Source organism: Dendropsophus ebraccatus, chromosome 10 (assembly GCF_027789765.1).
Source record: "Dendropsophus ebraccatus isolate aDenEbr1 chromosome 10, aDenEbr1.pat, whole genome shotgun sequence".
In the NCBI taxonomy this organism is placed as follows: Eukaryota; Metazoa; Chordata; class Amphibia; order Anura; family Hylidae; genus Dendropsophus; species Dendropsophus ebraccatus.
The window spans coordinates 106,071,568-106,090,837 of NC_091463.1; the positions used below are offsets into that span (position 1 = coordinate 106,071,568).

The 19,270-nt window shown below is 53.2% G+C and overlaps 1 long non-coding RNA gene and 3 other non-coding genes across 4 annotated transcripts in view; 2 read left to right on the forward strand and 2 right to left on the reverse strand.

Moving 5' to 3' along the window:
• Positions 1 to 16,261, forward strand: part of LOC138802482 (uncharacterized) — a 62,632-nt gene extending 46,371 nt beyond the window's left edge. The window contains exon 3 of the long non-coding RNA XR_011364771.1: positions 16,211 to 16,261. This is a non-coding gene — a long non-coding RNA (uncharacterized lncRNA). The remainder of the gene's footprint in view (positions 1 to 16,210) is intronic.
• Positions 12,791 to 12,899, reverse strand: TRNAL-CAA (transfer RNA leucine (anticodon CAA)). Its single transcript has 2 exons — positions 12,862 to 12,899; positions 12,791 to 12,836 (listed from the first exon to the last, which is right to left on the reverse strand). It is a non-coding gene; the product is annotated as a tRNA-Leu (tRNA).
• On the forward strand, positions 16,054 to 16,126 carry TRNAA-AGC (transfer RNA alanine (anticodon AGC)). Its single transcript has one exon. It is a non-coding gene; the product is annotated as a tRNA-Ala (tRNA).
• Positions 16,262 to 16,589: 328 nt separating the features above from the next.
• TRNAA-AGC (transfer RNA alanine (anticodon AGC)) lies at positions 16,590 to 16,662 on the reverse strand. Its single transcript has one exon. It is a non-coding gene; the product is annotated as a tRNA-Ala (tRNA).
• Positions 16,663 to 19,270: the final 2,608 nt, after the last annotated feature.

Genomic DNA, 19,270 nt, shown 5'->3' on the forward strand with positions numbered 1-19,270 from the left:
TGTGCTGCGCAGGGTGTCAGGAGCATGGGTAGTGTACACAGTGCTGTGCAGGGTGTCAGGAGCATGGGTAGTGTACACAGTGCTGTGCAGGGTGTCAAGAGCATGGGTAGTGTACACAGTGCTGCGCAGGGTGTCAGGAGCATGGATAGTCTACACAGTGCTGCGCAGGGTGTCAGGAGCATGGGTAGTGTACACAGTGCTGTGCAGGGTGTCAGGAGCATGGGTAGTGTACACAGTGCTGCCCAGGGTGTCAGGAGCATGGGTAGTGTACACAGTGCTGCGCAGGGTGTCAGGAGCATGGGTAGTGTACACAGTGCTGCGCAGGGTGTCAGGAGCATGGGTAGTGTACACAGTGCTGCGCAGGGTGTCAGGAGCATGGGTAGTGTACACTGTGCTGCGCAGGGTGTCAGGAGCATGGGTAGTGTACACAGTGCTGTGCAGGGTGTCAGGAGCATGGGTAGTGTACACTGTGCTGCGCAGGGTGTCAGGAGCATGGGTAGTGTACACTGTGCTGCGCAGGGTGTCAGGAGCATGGGTAGTGTACACAGTGCTGCGCAGGGTGTCAGGAGCATGGGTAGTGTACACAGTGCTGCGCAGGGTGTCAGGAGCATGGGTAGTGTACACTGTGCTGTGCAGGGTGTCAGGAGCATGGGTAGTGTACACAGTGCTGTGCAGGGTGTCAGGTGCATGGGTAGTGTACACAGTGCTGCGCAGGGTGTCAGGAGCATGGGTAGTGTACACAGTGCTGTGCAGGGTGTCAGGAGCATGGGTAGTGTACACAGTGCTGTGCAGGGTGTCAGGAGCATGGGTAGTGTACACTGTGCTGCGCAGGGTGTCAGGAGCATGGGTAGTGTACACAGTGCTGCGCAGGGTGTCAGGAGCATGGGTAGTGTACACAGTGCTGTGCAGGGTGTCAGGAGCATGGGTAGTGTACACAGTGCTGCGCAGGGTGTCAGGAGCATGGGTAGTGTACACAGTGCTGCGCAGGGTGTCAGGAGCATGGGTAGTGTACACAGTGCTGCCCAGGGTGTCAGGAGCATGGGTAGTGTACACAGTGCTGTGCAGGGTGTCAGGAGCATGGGTAGTGTACACAGTGCTGTGCAGGGTGTCAGGAGCATGGGTAGTGTACACAGTGCTGAGCAGGGTGTCAGGAGCATGGGTAGTGTACACAGTGCTGCGCAGGGTGTCAGGAGCATGGGTAGTCTACACAGTGCTGCGCAGGGTGTCAGGAGCATGGGTAGTGTACACAGTGCTGTGCAGGGTGTCAGGAGCATGGGTAGTGTACACAGTGCTGCCCAGGGTGTCAGGAGCATGGGTAGTGTACACAGTGCTGCGCAGGGTGTCAGGAGCATGGGTAGTGTACACAGTGCTGCGCAGGGTGTCAGGAGCATGGGTAGTGTACACAGTGCTGTGCAGGGTGTCAGGAGCATGGGTAGTGTACACAGTGCTGCGCAGGGTGTCAGGAGCATGGGTAGTGTACACTGTGCTGCGCAGGGTGTCAGGAGCATGGGTAGTGTACACAGTGCTGTGCAGGGTGTCAGGAGCATGGGTAGTGTACACTGTGCTGCGCAGGGTGTCAGGAGCATGGGTAGTGTACACAGTGCTGTGCAGGGTGTCAGGAGCATGGGTAGTGTACACAGTGCTGTGCAGGGTGTCAGGAGCATGGGTAGTGTACACAGTGCTGCGCAGGGTGTCAGGAGCATGAGTAGTGTACACAGTGCTGCGCAGGGTGTCAGGAGCATGGGTAGTGTACACAGTGCTGCGCAGGGTGTCAGGAGCATGGGTAGTGTACACTGTGCTGCGCAGGGTGTCAGGAGCATGGGTAGTGTACACAGTGCTGTGCAGGGTGTCAGGAGCATGGGTAGTGTACACAGTGCTGCGCAGGGTGTCAGGAGCATGGGTAGTGTACACAGTGCTGCGCAGGGTGTCAGGAGCATGGGTAGTGTACACCGTGCTGCGCAGGGTGTCAGGAGCATGGGTAGTGTACACAGTGCTGCGCAGGGTGTCAGGAGCATGGGTAGTCTACACAGTGCTGCGCAGGGTGTCAGGAGCATGGGTAGTGTACACAGTGCTGTGCAGGGTGTCAGGAGCATGGGTAGTGTACACAGTGCTGTGCAGGGTGTCAGGAGCATGGGTAGTGTACACAGTGCTGTGCAGGGTGTCAGGAGCATGGGTAGTGTACACAGTGCTGTGCAGGGTGTCAGGAGCATGGATAGTGTACACAGTGCTGTGCAGGGTGTCAGGAGCATGGGTAGTGTACACAGTGCTGTGCAGGGTGTCAGGAGCATGGGTAGTGTACACTGTGCTGCGCAGGGTGTCAGGAGCATGGATAGTGTACACAGTGCTGTGCAGGGTGTCAGGAGCATGGGTAGTGTACACAGTGCTGCGCAGGGTGTCAGGAGCATGGGTAGTGTACACTGTGCTGTGCAGGGTGTCAGGAGCATGGGTAGTGTACACAGTGCTGCGCAGGGTGTCAGGAGCATGGGTAGTGTACACTGTGCTGCGCAGGGTGTCAGGAGCATGGGTAGTGTACACAGTGCTGTGCAGGGTGTCAGGAGCATGGTTAGTGTACACAGTGCTGTGCAGGGTGTCAGGAGCATGGGTAGTGTACACAGTGCTGTGCAGGGTGTCAGGAGCATGGGTAGTGTACACAGTGCTGCGCAGGGTGTCAGGAGCATGGGTAGTGTACACTGTGCTGCGCAGGGTGTCAGGAGCATGGGTAGTGTACACTGTGCTGCGCAGGGTGTCAGGAGCATGGGTAGTGTACACAGTGCTGCGCAGGGTGTCAGGAGCATGGGTAGTGTACACTGTGCTGCGCAGGGTGTCAGGAGCATGGTTAGTGTACACAGTGCTGTGCAGGGTGTCAGGAGCATGGGTAGTGTACACTGTGCTGCGCAGGGTGTCAGGAGCATAGGTAGTGTACACAGTGCTGTGCAGGGTGTCAGGAGCATGGGTAGTGTACACAGTGCTGCGCAGGGTGTCAGGAGCATGGGTAGTGTACACAGTGCTGAGCAGGGTGTCAGGAGCATGGGTAGTGTACACAGTGCTGAGCAGGGTGTCAGGAGCATGGGTAGTGTACACAGTGCTGCGCAGGGTGTCAGGAGCATGGGTAGTGTACACAGTGCTGTGCAGGGTGTCAGGAGCATGGGTAGTGTACACAGTGCTGTTCAGTGTGTCAGGAGCATGGGTAGTGTACACTGTGCTGTGCAGGGTGTCAGGAGCATGGATAGTGTACACAGTGCTGTGCAGGGTGTCAGGAGCATGGGTAGTGTACACTGTGCTGCGCAGGGTGTCAGGAGCATAGGTAGTGTACACAGTGCTGTGCAGGGTGTCAGGAGCATGGGTAGTGTACACAGTGCTGTGCAGGGTGTCAGGAGCATGGGTAGTGTACACTGTGCATGTGTATGTGGTGTCAGGAGCATGGGTAGTGTACACAGTGCTGTGCAGGGTGTCAGGAGCATGGGTAGTGTACACTGTGCTGCGCAGGGTGTCAGGAGCATGGGTAGTGTACACAGTGCTGTGCAGGGTGTCAGGAGCATGGGTAGTGTACACAGTGCTGTGCAGGGTGTCAGGAGCATGGGTAGTGTACACTGTGCATGTGTATGTGGTGTCAGGAGCATGGGTAGTGTACACAGTGCTGTGCAGGGTGTCAGGAGCATGGGTAGTGTACACAGTGCTGTGCAGGGTGTCAGGAGCATGGATAGTGTACACAGTGCTGTGCAGGGTGTCAGGAGCATGGGTAGTGTACACAGTGCTGAGCAGGGTGTCAGGAGCATGGGTAGTGTACACAGTGCTGTGCAGGGTGTCAGGAGCATGGGTAGTGTACACTGTGCTGTGCAGGGTGTCAGGAGCATGGGTAGTGTACACTGTGCTGTGCAGGGTGTCAGGAGCATGGGTAGTGTACACAGTGCTGCGCAGGTTGTCAGGAGCATGGGTAGTGTACACAGTGCTGCGCAGGGTGTCAGGAGCATGGGTAGTGTACACTGTGCTGCGCAGGGTGTCAGGAGCATGGGTAGTGTACACAGTGCTGTGCAGGGTGTCAGGAGCATGGATAGTGTACACAGTGCTGTGCAGGGTGTCAGGAGCATGGGTAGTGTACACAGTGCTGGGCAGGGTGTCAGGAGCATGGGTAGTGTACACAGTGCTGCGCAGGGTGTCAGGAGCATGGGTAGTGTACACTGTGCTGCGCAGGGTGTCAGGAGCATGGGTAGTGTACACAGTGCTGCGCAGGGTGTCAGGAGCATGGGTAGTGTACACAGTGCTGCGCAGGGTGTCAGGAGCATGGGTAGTGTACACTGTGCTGTGCAGGGTGTCAGGAGCATGGTTAGTGTACACAGTGCTGTGCAGGGTGTCAGGAGCATGGGTAGTGTACACAGTGCTGTGCAGGGTGTCAGGAGCATGGGTAGTGTACACAGTGCTGTGCAGGGTGTCAGGAGCATGGGTAGTGTACACAGTGCTGCGCAGGGTGTCAGGAGCATGGGTAGTGTACACAGTGCTGTGCAGGGTGTCAGGAGCATGGGTAGTGTACACTGTGCTGCGCAGGGTGTCAGGAGCATGGGTAGTGTACACTGTGCTGCGCAGGGTGTCAGGAGCATGGGTAGTGTACACAGTGCTGCGCAGGGTGTCAGAAGCATGAGTAGTGTACACAGTGCTGCGCAGGGTGTCAGGAGCATGGGTAGTGTACACAGTGCTGCGCAGGGTGTCAGGAGCATGGGTAGTGTACACAGTGCTGTGCAGGGTGTCAGGAGCATGGGTAGTGTACACAGTGCTGTGCAGGGTGTCAGGAGCATGGGTAGTGTACACAGTGCTGCGCAGGGTGTCAGGAGCATGGGTAGTGTACACAGTGCTGTGCAGGGTGTCAGGAGCATGGGTAGTGTACACTGTGCATGTGTATGTCGTGTCAGGAGCATGGGTAGTGTACACGGTGCTGCGCAGGGTGTCAGGAGCATGGGTAGTGTACACAGTGCTGTGCAGGGTGTCAGGAGCATGGGTAGTGTACACGGTGCTGTGCAGGGTGTCAGGAGCATGGGTAGTGTACACAGTGCTGTGCAGGGTGTCAGGAGCATGGGTAGTGTACACAGTGCTGTGCAGGGTGTCAGGAGCATGGGTAGTGTACACAGTGCTGTGCAGGGTGTCAGGAGCATGGGTAGTGTACACAGTGCTGTGCAGGGTGTCAGGAGCATGGGTAGTGTACACAGTGCTGCGCAGGGTGTCAGGAGCATGGGTAGTGTACACAGTGCTGCGCAGGGTGTCAGGAGCATGAGTAGTGTACACAGTGCTGCGCAGGGTGTCAGGAGCATGGGTAGTGTACACAGTGCATGTGTATGTGGTGTCAGGAGCATGGGTAGTGTACACGGTGCTGTGCAGGGTGTCAGGAGCATGGGTAGTGTACACAGTGCTGCGCAGGGTGTCAGGAGCATGGGTAGTGTACACTGTGCTGCGCAGGGTGTCAGGAGCATGGGTAGTGTACACTGTGCTGCGCAGGGTGTCAGGAGCATGGGTAGTGTACACAGTGCTGCGCAGGGTGTCAGGAGCATGAGTAGTGTACACAGTGCTGCGCAGGGTGTCAGGAGCATGGGTAGTGTACACAGTGCTGCGCAGGGTGTCAGGAGCATGGGTAGTGTACACTGTGCTGCGCAGGGTGTCAGGAGCATGGGTAGTGTACACAGTGCTGCGCAGGGTGTCAGGAGCATGGGTAGTGTACACAGTGCTGCGCAGGGTGTCAGGAGCATGGGTAGTGTACACAGTGCTGTGCAGGGTGTCAGGAGCATGGGTAGTGTACACAGTGCTGTGCAGGGTGTCAGGAGCATGGGTAGTGTACACAGTGCTGTGCAGGGTGTCAGGAGCATGGGTAGTGTACACAGTGCTGTGCAGGGTGTCAGGAGCATGGGTAGTGTACACAGTGCTGCGCAGGGTGTCAGGAGCATGGGTAGTGTACACAGTGCTGCGCAAGGTGTCAGGAGCATGGGTAGTGTACACTGTGCTGCGCAGGGTGTCAGGAGCATGGGTAGTGTACACTGTGCTGCGCAGGGTGTCAGGAGCATGGGTAGTGTACACAGTGCTGTGCAGGGTGTCAGGAGCATGGGTAGTGTACACAGTGCTGTGCAGGGTGTCAGGAGCATGGATAGTGTACACAGTGCTGCGCAGGGTGTCAGGAGCATGGGTAGTGTACACTGTGCTGCGCAGGGTGTCAGGAGCATGGGTAGTGTACACAGTGCTGTGCAGGGTGTCAGGAGCATGGGTAGTGTACACAGTGCTGTGCAGGGTGTCAAGAGCATGGGTAGTGTACACAGTGCTGCGCAGGGTGTCAGGAGCATGGATAGTCTACACAGTGCTGCGCAGGGTGTCAGGAGCATGGGTAGTGTACACAGTGCTGGGCAGGGTGTCAGGAGCATGGGTAGTGTACACAGTGCTGCCCAGGGTGTCAGGAGCATGGGTAGTGTACACAGTGCTGCGCAGGGTGTCAGGAGCATGGGTAGTGTACACAGTGCTGCGCAGGGTGTCAGGAGCATGGGTAGTCTACACAGTGCTGCGCAGGGTGTCAGGAGCATGGGTAGTGTACACTGTGCTGCGCAGGGTGTCAGGAGCATGGGTAGTGTACACAGTGCTGTGCAGGGTGTCAGGAGCATGGGTAGTGTACACTGTGCTGCGCAGGGTGTCAGGAGCATGGGTAGTGTACACTGTGCTGCGCAGGGTGTCAGGAGCATGGGTAGTGTACACAGTGCTGCGCAGGGTGTCAGGAGCATGAGTAGTGTACACAGTGCTGCGCAGGGTGTCAGGAGCATGGGTAGTGTACACTGTGCTGTGCAGGGTGTCAGGAGCATGGGTAGTGTACACAGTGCTGTGCAGGGTGTCAGGAGCATGGGTAGTGTACACAGTGCTGCGCAGGGTGTCAGGAGCATGGGTAGTGTACACAGTGCTGTGCAGGGTGTCAGGAGCATGGGTAGTGTACACAGTGCTGTGCAGGGTGTCAGGAGCATGGGTAGTGTACACTGTGCTGCGCAGGGTGTCAGGAGCATGGGTAGTGTACACAGTGCTGCGCAGGGTGTCAGGAGCATGGGTAGTGTACACAGTGCTGTGCAGGGTGTCAGGAGCATGGGTAGTGTACACAGTGCTGCGCAGGGTGTCAGGAGCATGGGTAGTGTACACAGTGCTGCGCAGGGTGTCAGGAGCATGGGTAGTGTACACAGTGCTGCCCAGGGTGTCAGGAGCATGGGTAGTGTACACAGTGCTGTGCAGGGTGTCAGGAGCATGGGTAGTGTACACAGTGCTGTGCAGGGTGTCAGGAGCATGGGTAGTGTACACAGTGCTGTGCAGGGTGTCAGGAGCATGGGTAGTGTACACAGTGCTGCGCAGGGTGTCAGGAGCATGGATAGTCTACACAGTGCTGCGCAGGGTGTCAGGAGCATGGGTAGTGTACACAGTGCTGTGCAGGGTGTCAGGAGCATGGGTAGTGTACACAGTGCTGCCCAGGGTGTCAGGAGCATGGGTAGTGTACACAGTGCTGCGCAGGGTGTCAGGAGCATGGGTAGTGTACACTGTGCTGCGCAGGGTGTCAGGAGCATGGGTAGTGTACACAGTGCTGTGCAGGGTGTCAGGAGCATGGGTAGTGTACACAGTGCTGCGCAGGGTGTCAGGAGCATGGGTAGTGTACACTGTGCTGCGCAGGGTGTCAGGAGCATGGGTAGTGTACACAGTGCTGTGCAGGGTGTCAGGAGCATGGGTAGTGTACACTGTGCTGCGCAGGGTGTCAGGAGCATGGGTAGTGTACACAGTGCTGTGCAGGGTGTCAGGAGCATGGGTAGTGTACACAGTGCTGTGCAGGGTGTCAGGAGCATGGGTAGTGTACACAGTGCTGCGCAGGGTGTCAGGAGCATGAGTAGTGTACACAGTGCTGCGCAGGGTGTCAGGAGCATGGGTAGTGTACACAGTGCTGCGCAGGGTGTCAGGAGCATGGGTAGTGTACACTGTGCTGCGCAGGGTGTCAGGAGCATGGGTAGTGTACACAGTGCTGTGCAGGGTGTCAGGAGCATGAGTAGTGTACACAGTGCTGCGCAGGGTGTCAGGAGCATGGGTAGTGTACACAGTGCTGCGCAGGGTGTCAGGAGCATGGGTAGTGTACACAGTGCTGCGCAGGGTGTCAGGAGCATGAGTAGTGTACACAGTGCTGCGCAGGGTGTCAGGAGCATGGGTAGTGTACACAGTGCTGTGCAGGGTGTCAGGAGCATGGGTAGTGTACACTGTGCTGCGCAGGGTGTCAGGAGCATGGGTAGTGTACACAGTGCTGTGCAGGGTGTCAGGAGCATGGGTAGTGTACACAGTGCTGTGCAGGGTGTCAGGAGCATGGGTAGTGTACACAGTGCTGCGCAGGGGTGTCAGGAGCATGGGTAGTGTACACAGTGCTGCGCAGGGTGTCAGGAGCATGGGTAGTGTACACAGTGCTGCGAAGGGTGTCAGGAGCATGGGTAGTGTACACAGTGCTGCGCAGGGTGTCAGGAGCATGGGTAGTGTACACAGTGCTGCGCAGGGGTGTCAGGAGCAGGGTAGTGTACACAGTGCTGCGCAGGGTGTCAGGAGCATGGGTAGTGTTACACAGTGCTGTGCAGGGTGTCAGGAGCATGGGTAGTGTACACAGTGCTGCGCAGGGTGTCAGGAGCATGGGTAGTGTACACTGTGCTGCGCAGGGTGTCAGGAGCATGGGGTAGTGTACACAGTGCTGTGCAGGGTGTCAGGAGCATGGGTAGTGTACACTGTGCTGCGCAGGGTGTCAGGAGCATGGGTAGTGTACACAGTGCTGTGCAGGGTGTCAGGAGCATGGATAGTGTACACAGTGCTGTGCAGGGTGTCAGGAGCATGGGTAGTGTACACAGTGCTGTGCAGGGTGTCAGGAGCATGGGTAGTGTACACAGTGCTGTGCAGGGTGTCAGGAGCATGGGTAGTGTACACAGTGCTGTGCAGGGTGTCAGGAGCATGGGTAGTGTACACAGTGCTGCGCAGGGTGTCAGGAGCATGGGTAGTGTACACAGTGCTGCGCAGGGTGTCAGGAGCATGGGTAGTGTACACAGTGCTGCGCAGGGTGTCAGGAGCATGGGTAGTGTACACAGTGCTGCGCAGGGTGTCAGGAGCATGGGTAGTCTACACAGTGCTGCGCAGGGTGTCAGGAGCATGGGTAGTGTACACAGTGCTGTGCAGGGTGTCAGGAGCATGGGTAGTGTACACCAGTGCTGTGCAGGGTGTCAGGAGCATGGGTAGTGTACACAGTGCTGTGCAGGGTGTCAGGAGCATGGGTAGTGTACACAGTGCTGTGCAGGGTGTCAGGAGCATGGATAGTGTACACAGTGCTGTGCAGGGTGTCAGGAGCATGGTAGTGTACACGTGCTGTGCAGGGTGTCAGGAGCATGGGTAGTGTACACCAGTGCTGTGCAGGGTGTCAGGAGCATGGGTAGTGTACACAGTGCTGTGCAGGGTGTCAGGAGCATGGGTAGTGTACACAGTGCTGCGCAGGGTGTCCAGGAGCATGGGTAGTGTACACAGTGCTGCGCAGGGTGTCAGGAGCATGGGTAGTCTACACAGTGCTGCGCAAGGGTGTCAGGAGCCTGGGTAGTGTACACAGTGCTGTGCAGGGTGTCAGGAGCATGGGTAGTGTACACAGTGCTGTGCAGGGTGTCAGGAGCATGGGTAGTTGTACACAGTGCATGTGTATGTGGTGTCAGGAGCATGGGTAGTGACACAAGTGCTGTGCAGGGTGTCAGGAGCATGGGTAGTGTACACAGTGCTGCGCAGGGTGGTCAGGAGCATGGGTAGTGTACACTGTGCTGCTGCAGGGTGTCAGGAGCATGGGTAGTGTACACTGTGCTGCGCAGGGGTGTCAGGAGCATGGGTAGTGTACACAGTGCTGCGCATGGTGTCAGGAGCATGAGTAGTGTACACAGTGCTGCCGCAGGGAGTCAGGAGCATGGGTAGTGGTACACTGTGCTGCGCAGGGTGTCAGGAGCATGGATAGTGTACACAGTGCTGTGCAGGGTGTCAGGAGCATGGGTAGTGTACACAGTGCTGCGCAGGGTGTCAGGAGCATGGGTAGTGTACACTGTGCTGTGCAGGGTGTCAGGAGCATGGTAGTGTACACAGTGCTGCGCAGGGTGTCAGGAGCATGGGTAGTGTACACTGTGCTGCGCAGGGTGTCAGGAGCATGGGTAGTGTACACAGTGCTGTGCAGGGTGTCAGGAGCATGGATAGTGTACACAGTGCTGTGCAGGGTGTCAGGAGCATGGGTAGTGTACACAGTGCTGTGCAGGGTGTCAGGAGCATGGGTAGTGTACACAGTGCTGCGCAGGGTGTCAGGAGCATGGGTAGTGTACACTGATGCTGCGCAGGGTGTCAGGAGCATGGGTAGTGTACACAGTGCTGTGCAGGGTGTCAGGAGCATGGATAGTGTACACAGTGCTGCGCAGGGGTGTCAGGAGCATGGGTAGTGTACACAGTGCTGTGCAGGGTGTCAGGAGCATGGGTAGTGTACACAGTGCTGCGCAGGGTGTCAGGAGCATGGGTAGTGTACACTGTGCTGCGCAGGGTGTCAGGAGCATGGATAGTGTACACAGTGCTGTGCAGGGTGTCAGGAGCATGGGTAGTGTACACTGTGCTGCGCAGGGTGTCAGGAGCATAGGTAGTGTACACAGTGCTGTGCAGGGTGTCAGGAGCATGGGTAGTGTACACAGTGCTGCGCAGGGTGTCAGGAGCATGGGTAGTGTACACAGTGCTGCGCAGGGTGTCAGGAGCATGGGTAGTGTACACAGTGCTGCGCAGGGTGTCAGGAGCATGGGTAGTGTACACAGTGCTGTGCAGGGTGTCAGGAGCATGGGTAGTGTACACAGTGCTGTGCAGGGTGTCAGGAGCATGGGTAGTGTACACTGTGCTGTGCAGGGTGTCAGGAGCATGGATAGTGTACACAGTGCTGTGCAGGGTGTCAGGAGCATGGGTAGTGTACACTGTGCTGCGCAGGGTGTCAGGAGCATAGGTAGTGTACACAGTGCTGTGCAGGGTGTCAGGAGCATGGGTAGTGTACACAGTGCTGCGCAGGGTGTCAGGAGCATGGGTAGTGTACACAGTGCTGCGCAGGGTGTCAGGAGCATGGGTAGTGTACACAGTGCTGCGCAGGGTGTCAGGAGCATGGGTAGTGTACACAGTGCTGTGCAGGGTGTCAGGAGCATGGGTAGTGTACACTGTGCTGTGCAGGGTGTCAGGAGCATGGATAGTGTACACAGTGCTGCGCAGGGTGTCAGGAGCATGAGTAGTGTACACAGTGCTGCGCAGGGTGTCAGGAGCATGGGTAGTGTACACTGTGCTGCGCAGGGTGTCAGGAGCATGGGTAGTGTACACTGTGCTGCGCAGGGTGTCAGGAGCATGGGTAGTGTACACAGTGCTGCGCAGGGTGTCAGGAGCATGGGTAGTGTACACAGTGCTGCGCAGGGTGTCAGGAGCATGAGTAGTGTACACAGTGCTGCCCAGGGTGTCAGGAGCATGGGTAGTGTACACAGTGCTGTGCAGGGTGTCAGGAGCATGGGTAGTGTACACAGTGCTGTGCAGGGTGTCAGGAGCATGGGTAGTGTACACAGTGCTGTGCAGGGTGTCAGGAGCATGGGTAGTGTACACAGTGCTGCGCAGGGTGTCAGGAGCATGGGTAGTGTACACTGTGCTGCGCAGGGTGTCAGGAGCATGGGTAGTGTACACAGTGCTGTGCAGGGTGTCAGGAGCATGGGTAGTGTACACAGTGCTGTGCAGGGTGTCAGGAGCATGGGTAGTGTACACAGTGCTGTGCAGGGTGTCAGGAGCATGGGTAGTGTACACAGTGCATGTGTATGTGGTGTCAGGAGCATGGGTAGTGTACACAGTGCTGTGCAGGGTGTCAGGAGCATGGGTAGTGTACACAGTGCTGTGCAGGGTGTCAGGAGCATGGGTAGTGTACACAGTGCTGCGCAGGGTGTCAGGAGCATGGGTAGTGTACACAGTGCTGTGCAGGGTGTCAGGAGCATGGGTAGTGTACACTGTGCATGTGTATGTGGTGTCAGGAGCATGGGTAGTGTACACAGTGCTGTGCAGGGTGTCAGGAGCATGGGTAGTGTACACAGTGCTGTGCAGGGTGTCAGGAGCATGGGTAGTGTACACTGTGCATGTGTATGTGGTGTCAGGAGCATGGGTAGTGTACACAGTGCTGCGCAGGGTGTCAGGAGCATGGGTAGTGTACACAGTGCTGTGCAGGGTGTCAGGAGCATGGGTAGTGTACACAGTGCTGTGCAGGGTGTCAGGAGCATGGGTAGTGTACACAGTGCTGCGCAGGGTGTCAGGAGCATGGGTAGTGTACACAGTGCTGCGCAGGGTGTCAGGAGCAATGGGTAGTGTACACAGTGCTGCGCAGGGTGTCAGGAGCATGGGTAGTGTACACAGTGCTGCGCAGGGTGTCAGGAGCATGGGTAGTGTACACTGTGCTGCGCAGGGTGTCAGGAGCATGGGTAGTGTACACAGTGCTGAGCAGGGTGTCAGGAGCATGGGTAGTGTACACAGTGCTGCGCAGGGTGTCAGGAGCATGGGTAGTGTACACAGTGCTGCGCAGGGTGTCAGGAGCATGGGTAGTGTACACAGTGCTGCGCAGGGTGTCAGGAGCATGGGTAGTGTACACAGTGCTGCGCAGGGTGTCAGGAGCATGGGTAGTGTACACAGTGCTGTGCAGGGTGTCAGGAGCATGGGTAGTGTACACAGTGCTGTGCAGGGTGTCAGGAAAAAAAAAGCTCTACATTGTCAGAAGTGGGATTTGAACCCACGCCTCCATTTGGAGACCAGAACACCCAGGATAGGGAAGAGCAGGCTCTTGAGTCTGGCGCCTTAGACCGCTCGGCCATCCTGACACCTGTTCCCAGCATGCACCCTGTGAGCTTTCTTAGCTGTGACACGTGGGGTGGACGTTCCCTAATGCAGGTTTTGTATTATTACATTTTTCTTTTATCAAATCTATTTTTTTCTGTGTAACATTTAAGTGTAAAACCAGGTCTGATTGGTCCATGTTATAAAGTGTATAAAGATGCCACAGGATAAGCTACAGGTATATACAATCCGCATCTGCAGAGCGTCTAGCATTGGCCAAAGATTGGAAACTTCATGTTGGCTCACGTACATTAAGGGTATAAACCCACACACCGTATACGCAGCAGATTTGTTGTTACAGATTTGATGCTGTGTTCAGTTATTTAGATCCAATCTGCTGCGAGTTTGCTGCGTATCGCAGCAGTAAATACGCTGCATATATGGTGTGTGGGTTTATACCCTAAATCATTCTTGTAAATATTTTTTTTCGTCTAGACTTTCTTTTTGTTGTTTTTTTTTTATAATAATAATTCACTATAACAGTTGATATAAAAGTTTTGTTGCTTTGTAATCCATAAGCAGCCTGAGATTGGCTGACAGATGCTGCCGCCAGGATTGGGAGGCTCAGGAGAGGGGAGCAGGGAGAGGTAAGGTATTAGGTGTTTGCACAAGGACTGCATGGACATCGCTAACGATGTCCATGTAGCCCTAACTGCCAGATTATCGGGCCATCAAATAGGTCCAGTAAATGAGCGTTGATCTAGCAGATTGTCGCTCATTTACTAAAATGATCAGGCTGTAGTCGGGCTGTGTAATAGGACCCTTAGGGTCAGAGAAAAACTTCCAACCCAGGGTGGGTCTGAACGACCAACCTTTACAGTTAATTAGAGAGTCTATTTGTGCCACAGCGATACCCCACAATGAGGTGCTGACCACTGTGCCCAATAAGTAACATGATTTAACCCCTCGCCTCCGCAGCCTGTTACCCCCCCCCCTCGCCTCCGCAGCCTGTTACCCCCCCCCCTCGCCTCCGCAGCCTGTTACCCCCCCCTCGCCTCCGCAGCCTGTTACCCCCCCCCCTCGCCTCCGCAGCCTGTTACCCCCCCCCCCCGCCTCCGCAGCCTGACCTGTCTCTCTCTGTGTAGTGGTAACTCTGTGATGCTTTTAACTGTTGGGGTTATTCTGAGATTGTTTTTCCTTGACATATTCCTCTTTATGTTTGTGGTATACTTTGGTTGATACACCCAGTAGTTTTTTGTAAAAAGCACAACATTTGCGCAAAAATTAGAAAAGTTTACATTTCTTTATATTCAAAATTCTCTTGTTCTAAGAAAAATAGTCATGCCACATGAACTAATTATTACTGCAACATCTACAACATGTCTGCTTTATGGTGACGTCATTTGGTGAACGTCCTTTTACTTTTTAGGATGTTAGAGGGCTTCGAAATTTTGCAGCGATTTTCCTAATTTTCAGGAAAATTTCAAATTCTCATTTTTTTGGGACCAGTTTAGTTCTGAAGTGGATTTGTGGGGCCTGTATGTTAGGTACCCCCATGAATCCCTCTACTGTAAAAACTGCACCCCTCAAAGTATTCAATGTAACATTCAATACGTTTATTAACCCTTTAGGTATTTCACAGAAATTTAAGCAAGTTTTTGGCCAGATATTCTATTTTAATCAATTATTTTCCTCTAACACAGCAAATACTAACTGAGAAATGCAACTCAATATTGATTCCCCTTATTCCAGTGTTTCTAGAAATCCCCATATGTGGCCGCAGTCCGTCACCTGACTCAACCACAGGCCGCAGACATGACAGAGGCCTGGGGAATTTGGGGGCCTTTTTTTTATTTCAAGTTTTTTTAGCCATTAAACCATGTCACAGAGGCCTTGCGGTGCCAAAATATTTGTGTAAGATGAGTTGACGTTTCCATCGGTACCATTCTGTACGACATATGACACCCTGATCAACACAAAAAACACAATTTAGCAGCAGTTTTTCACCATTATTTTGTACGCCATTTACTATACGTTATATATGACATGTTATCTTTATTCCTCGGGTCAGTACGATTACAGTGATATCCTTTTTATATAGCTTTTGTTATAGTTTATGGCATTTAGCTGTTTTTTTTATTTTTTAGGGGGCGGGATTAACAAAAATGTTGAATTTTGGTTAGTTTTTCATTTATTTTTTTTATGGCATTAATCAGGCGGGATAATTAATGTAACTGGTTAATAGACGGGGTCATTACGGACGCGGTGATACCAAACATATGTATCTTATTTATAGGGGATCATTTATAAAGGGGGATGGGGAATGTGTATATTTATTTATTTATTTGTGTGTGTGTTTTACTTTTACAGGTATGTATATATATAATGCAGTACAGCACCTGATCTGTGCTGTACTGCATTATATACTGAATGAGTAGTGGTCAGTGTAATACACTGACCACTCATTCAAACGATCAGGTCCCTGCAGTGCAGGGTCCTGATCGTTACTAGCCATAGAAACCCAGACGCACCGAGTAGCGTCTGGGTTACTATGGTAACCCCCGGGGGGTGCTGGAAGCTCTGAACGGGGGGCTGCTTCTGGGGAGGGGGGAGCCCTGGAAGCTCCGGGCGTGGGGGGGGGGGGGCGGAGGATGGCGCTGGAAGCTCTGGGCGGGTGGCTTCTCCGGGAGGGGGGCTTACTTTGGACGGGGGGCAGTGGCAGCAGGAGGGGGCTGTGTGACCGCCTCCTCCTGCTTCCCGATCTCAGATAGGGACAGTGGGGGGAGGCAGGGAAATGATGACGTCCAGGGACGTCATGATGCGTTCTAGCACTGCTTTTCATGACGTCCCTGGACGTCATATTGGGGGAAGGAGTTAACATAAGCATAAAGGTTTCAGATCACCGGAGAGGATCGGTCCTGCCGCCTCCTGCACACTACGCCAGTGCTCTACCATTTCAGCTCATCCTCCTCTCTATGGTGCAGCACTCCTCTTGTCTCTCAGCGTACCATCTCTAGTCCAAAAGAACCTTCCAGAAGATTCTCACGCAGTATGAGCCGGACCATACACAAGACAAGAGTCCCACAGTGTCACCAATTATAAAACCTACAAGCAGCCATTGCTTATAAATGATCGGTCTGACTTTTATTGCTTGTGGTCATAAAGTTGTTTCATAGATTGTAATAGTAAAGTAAGTGAGGGGAATTAGCTCAAATGGTAGAGCGCTCGCTTAGCATGCGAGAGGTAGCGGGATCGATGCCCGCATTCTCCAAATCTTTTTATTTTCTGTCATAATTATTATCTAATATTTTAAAGAATAATTCAATGCTGCTCACTATTGTCTTGTGATGTGCAGGAAGTGCCCGTCCAGCGGTGAACACACCAACCACTGTACAGCTGAGCCATAGTCCTTCTTTTTGGTTACTAGCCAAGTGATTGCAGCAGAAACTGATGCAGCAGCGACCATGCTAAGGTAGTTTTACTGCTGTGTTCTAATCAGGTCATTGTTAAGGCTTTGCCTATAGTTTTCTGTTCTTTGTTTTCTATTTCTGCAGGTCTGATTTATGCCTGCTCTTACCTGAACACCTGACTACTGTACTGAAGGAGAGCTGAGTGCCACTTTATCTCTGCTATAACATGTGGCTTTTATAAGGTTAACAAAACAATATTGTCTTCTCTAGCAATCTAATGTTTTATTCTTTTTATTATTCTTATTTGGTAAAAGTCAAAGTTCTTGGAGAATGCGGGCATCGATCCCGCTACCTCTCGCATGCTAAGCGAGCGCTCTACCATTTGAGCTAATTCCCCACTCATTGCAGAGGAGTGTGAATGATGAGCGGCTGCTCGGCTCCATTCAGGGAAGCATATGAGAGTGGCTCCAAGTCCAACCCCTGGTGACCTGGAAGGGGTGGACCTAAAGCAGCCTGCCAGAGCATGTCTGCTAACTCCCGTCCTGCTAATCAGACCACCCAGTCAGCTATTAATAAAGAAGTTATCTATAACCAGAAGGACATTTGCCAAATGTTTGGGTTTGTCCAAACCCCAATGCTCAGCAAGGTGGATGCAGCCCTAGAGCTGGCATGAAACATGGATGCAGCCTAGTCAGAGAAGGGATGGGAGGAGGGGGTCAGAAGAGAGAGGAAGTCAGAGGTGGGAAGGGGAGTCAGGAGACCATGTACACATGACCACGCTCAGTCCATAAAACTGTCGCATGGATTGTTCTGGTCGCATTGACTGAATTCAGTATAAGGGTACAAACCCACACACCGTATACACAGCAGATATGCAACAAATACGCAGCAAATACGCAGGTTGGCTTTATACAATTGTTCTGCGTTAAAATACGCAATTGCGTATTTTTGAAGCGTGAAGCTACATGCGTTTTTCGCACAGGTTGTTAACAACTGATGCTTTGCTAACAACAAGCTTCACGCTTCAAAAATACACAATTGCGTATTTCAACGCAGAACAATTGTAAAAAAGCCAACCTGCGTTTTGCCTGCTTATTTTTAAGACTGATTCACGCAGCAAATACGTCAAGTGGGTTTGTACCCTAAAGCTGCCAGTCTTCGTTCCACAGTGACGTGTTCACTCTGTGTTACCAGCACAGGCTGAGCATGGTCATAGTTATGCACCCAGTGGTATATGAAGAATAAAGCACAGGAAGAAGAGAAAAACAGCGCCTGGCACACATAGCGTAATGCTGCAGCAGATTGTGTTATAAAGTAGCTAAGATTCGGTGTTGCTCACCTTTTGCGGCCGTGCTTCGAGCACGACACCACCTGAACCTTGATTTTTACAACTCTTTGTCCGCTGCCTGTCCGGGGGTCCGAACAATTCGATAGAGAAAATAGAGCAAGATCCCACTCATCTGAGGCACGGTGTGTGATGTCTCCGGAGTTCAGGCGCAGAACGGCTTTGGCACGGGTAGTAGTCCAATGGATGGCAGGAGTGGTAGTGTAAAAATTACATACACCTTCATTGGAATGATGTAAAAAATATACGTTTGGAGCCTGAACCCCTTCATCAGATCATTACAAACATATCTGCATGTGGGAGATTTATGTCAGAGGGTGTGGGAACAGCCAGATTTGAACCTCCCAGGATCAGCAGGGCTTGGTATCTCTATAAACTAACAGAACCAATTGCTCTATATCCGTCTATTACAACATTACTGCAGGGTCACTAAGATCTGGCTGAATTGAAACGATAAAATGATATGAAATATGTACATAGTTAAATCTTTTTATAGTCATGTTTTTCTTTACAGAAGCCATATCAAGGTCAATTTCCTTCCTAGTTACATAGAAGGTGCCTATTTCTCAACCATTAGGGGCTGGGTTTGCAAGGATCGCAGGCCGGGGTTCATATTCCCCTCCAGGTGATATAAGAATTTTTTTCAAATAACAATTATGCTTGTGGTTAAAATTTAAATTTTTATAAATACCGGAAGTACCCAGAGCCTCAGTCATTCTTCCGAAGCTCTCCCAAGCAGCTGAGTGTCTCTGGTACAAATCGCACCTCCTGCAAATCCCCCCCCCCCCCTTCCAATGGATGTGTTATCAATTCATAACTATATTCATGATCGCTGCAGCCTGTCATTAACGGTGAGGGCCTGGCTGCTTACTGCAACCAGCCCCCACCTGCTATAAAGTGTGATCCGGCTTCATAGCATGATGATGGCAGAGGGGATGCTCAGTGTCCCCCAGCCATCATCCTCTCCAACAGCCACAGCCGGCACAGCTCTGGGAGTCGTGACATCACCATGTTCTCCAGGCAGTGACATCACCATGTTATCCAGGCAGTGACATCGCCATGTTACCCAGGAAGTGACATCACCCTGTTATCCAGGAAGTGACATCACCCTGTTATCCAGGAAGTGACATCACCCTGTTATCCAGGAAGTGACATCACCCTGTTATCCAGGAAGTGACATCACCCTGTTATCCAGGAAGTGACATCACCATGTTATCCAGGCAGTGACATCGCCATGTTACCCAGGAAGTGACATCGCCATGTTATCCAGGAAGTGACATCGCCATGTTATCCAGGAAATGACTAGATCAGTGCTTCTCAAACTGTGAGGCGCCCCCTAGTTGTTGGTGAGGCCCAGCTGAGGAGACAGTTTTCACAAAGTTACTATGATCCGCACAGTCCTTTTGCTGTTCGCAGAAATTTCAATTTTAGCAACATTATTAATTTATTTTGTACTTGCTTTATTAGTAAATAGAGCTTGGGAGATGGGTAAAAGGCGGCCCCAGCTATTTTAAGCTTTTAAATGGTAGTAAGGCCCAGGCACCGTCTTGGTCAGTGTGGTGAGGCCCAGGCAGCCTCTAGGTCAGTGTGGTGAGGCCCAGGCAGCCTCTAGGTCAGCGTGGTGAAGCCCAGGCAGCCTCTTGGTCAGTCTGGTGAGGCC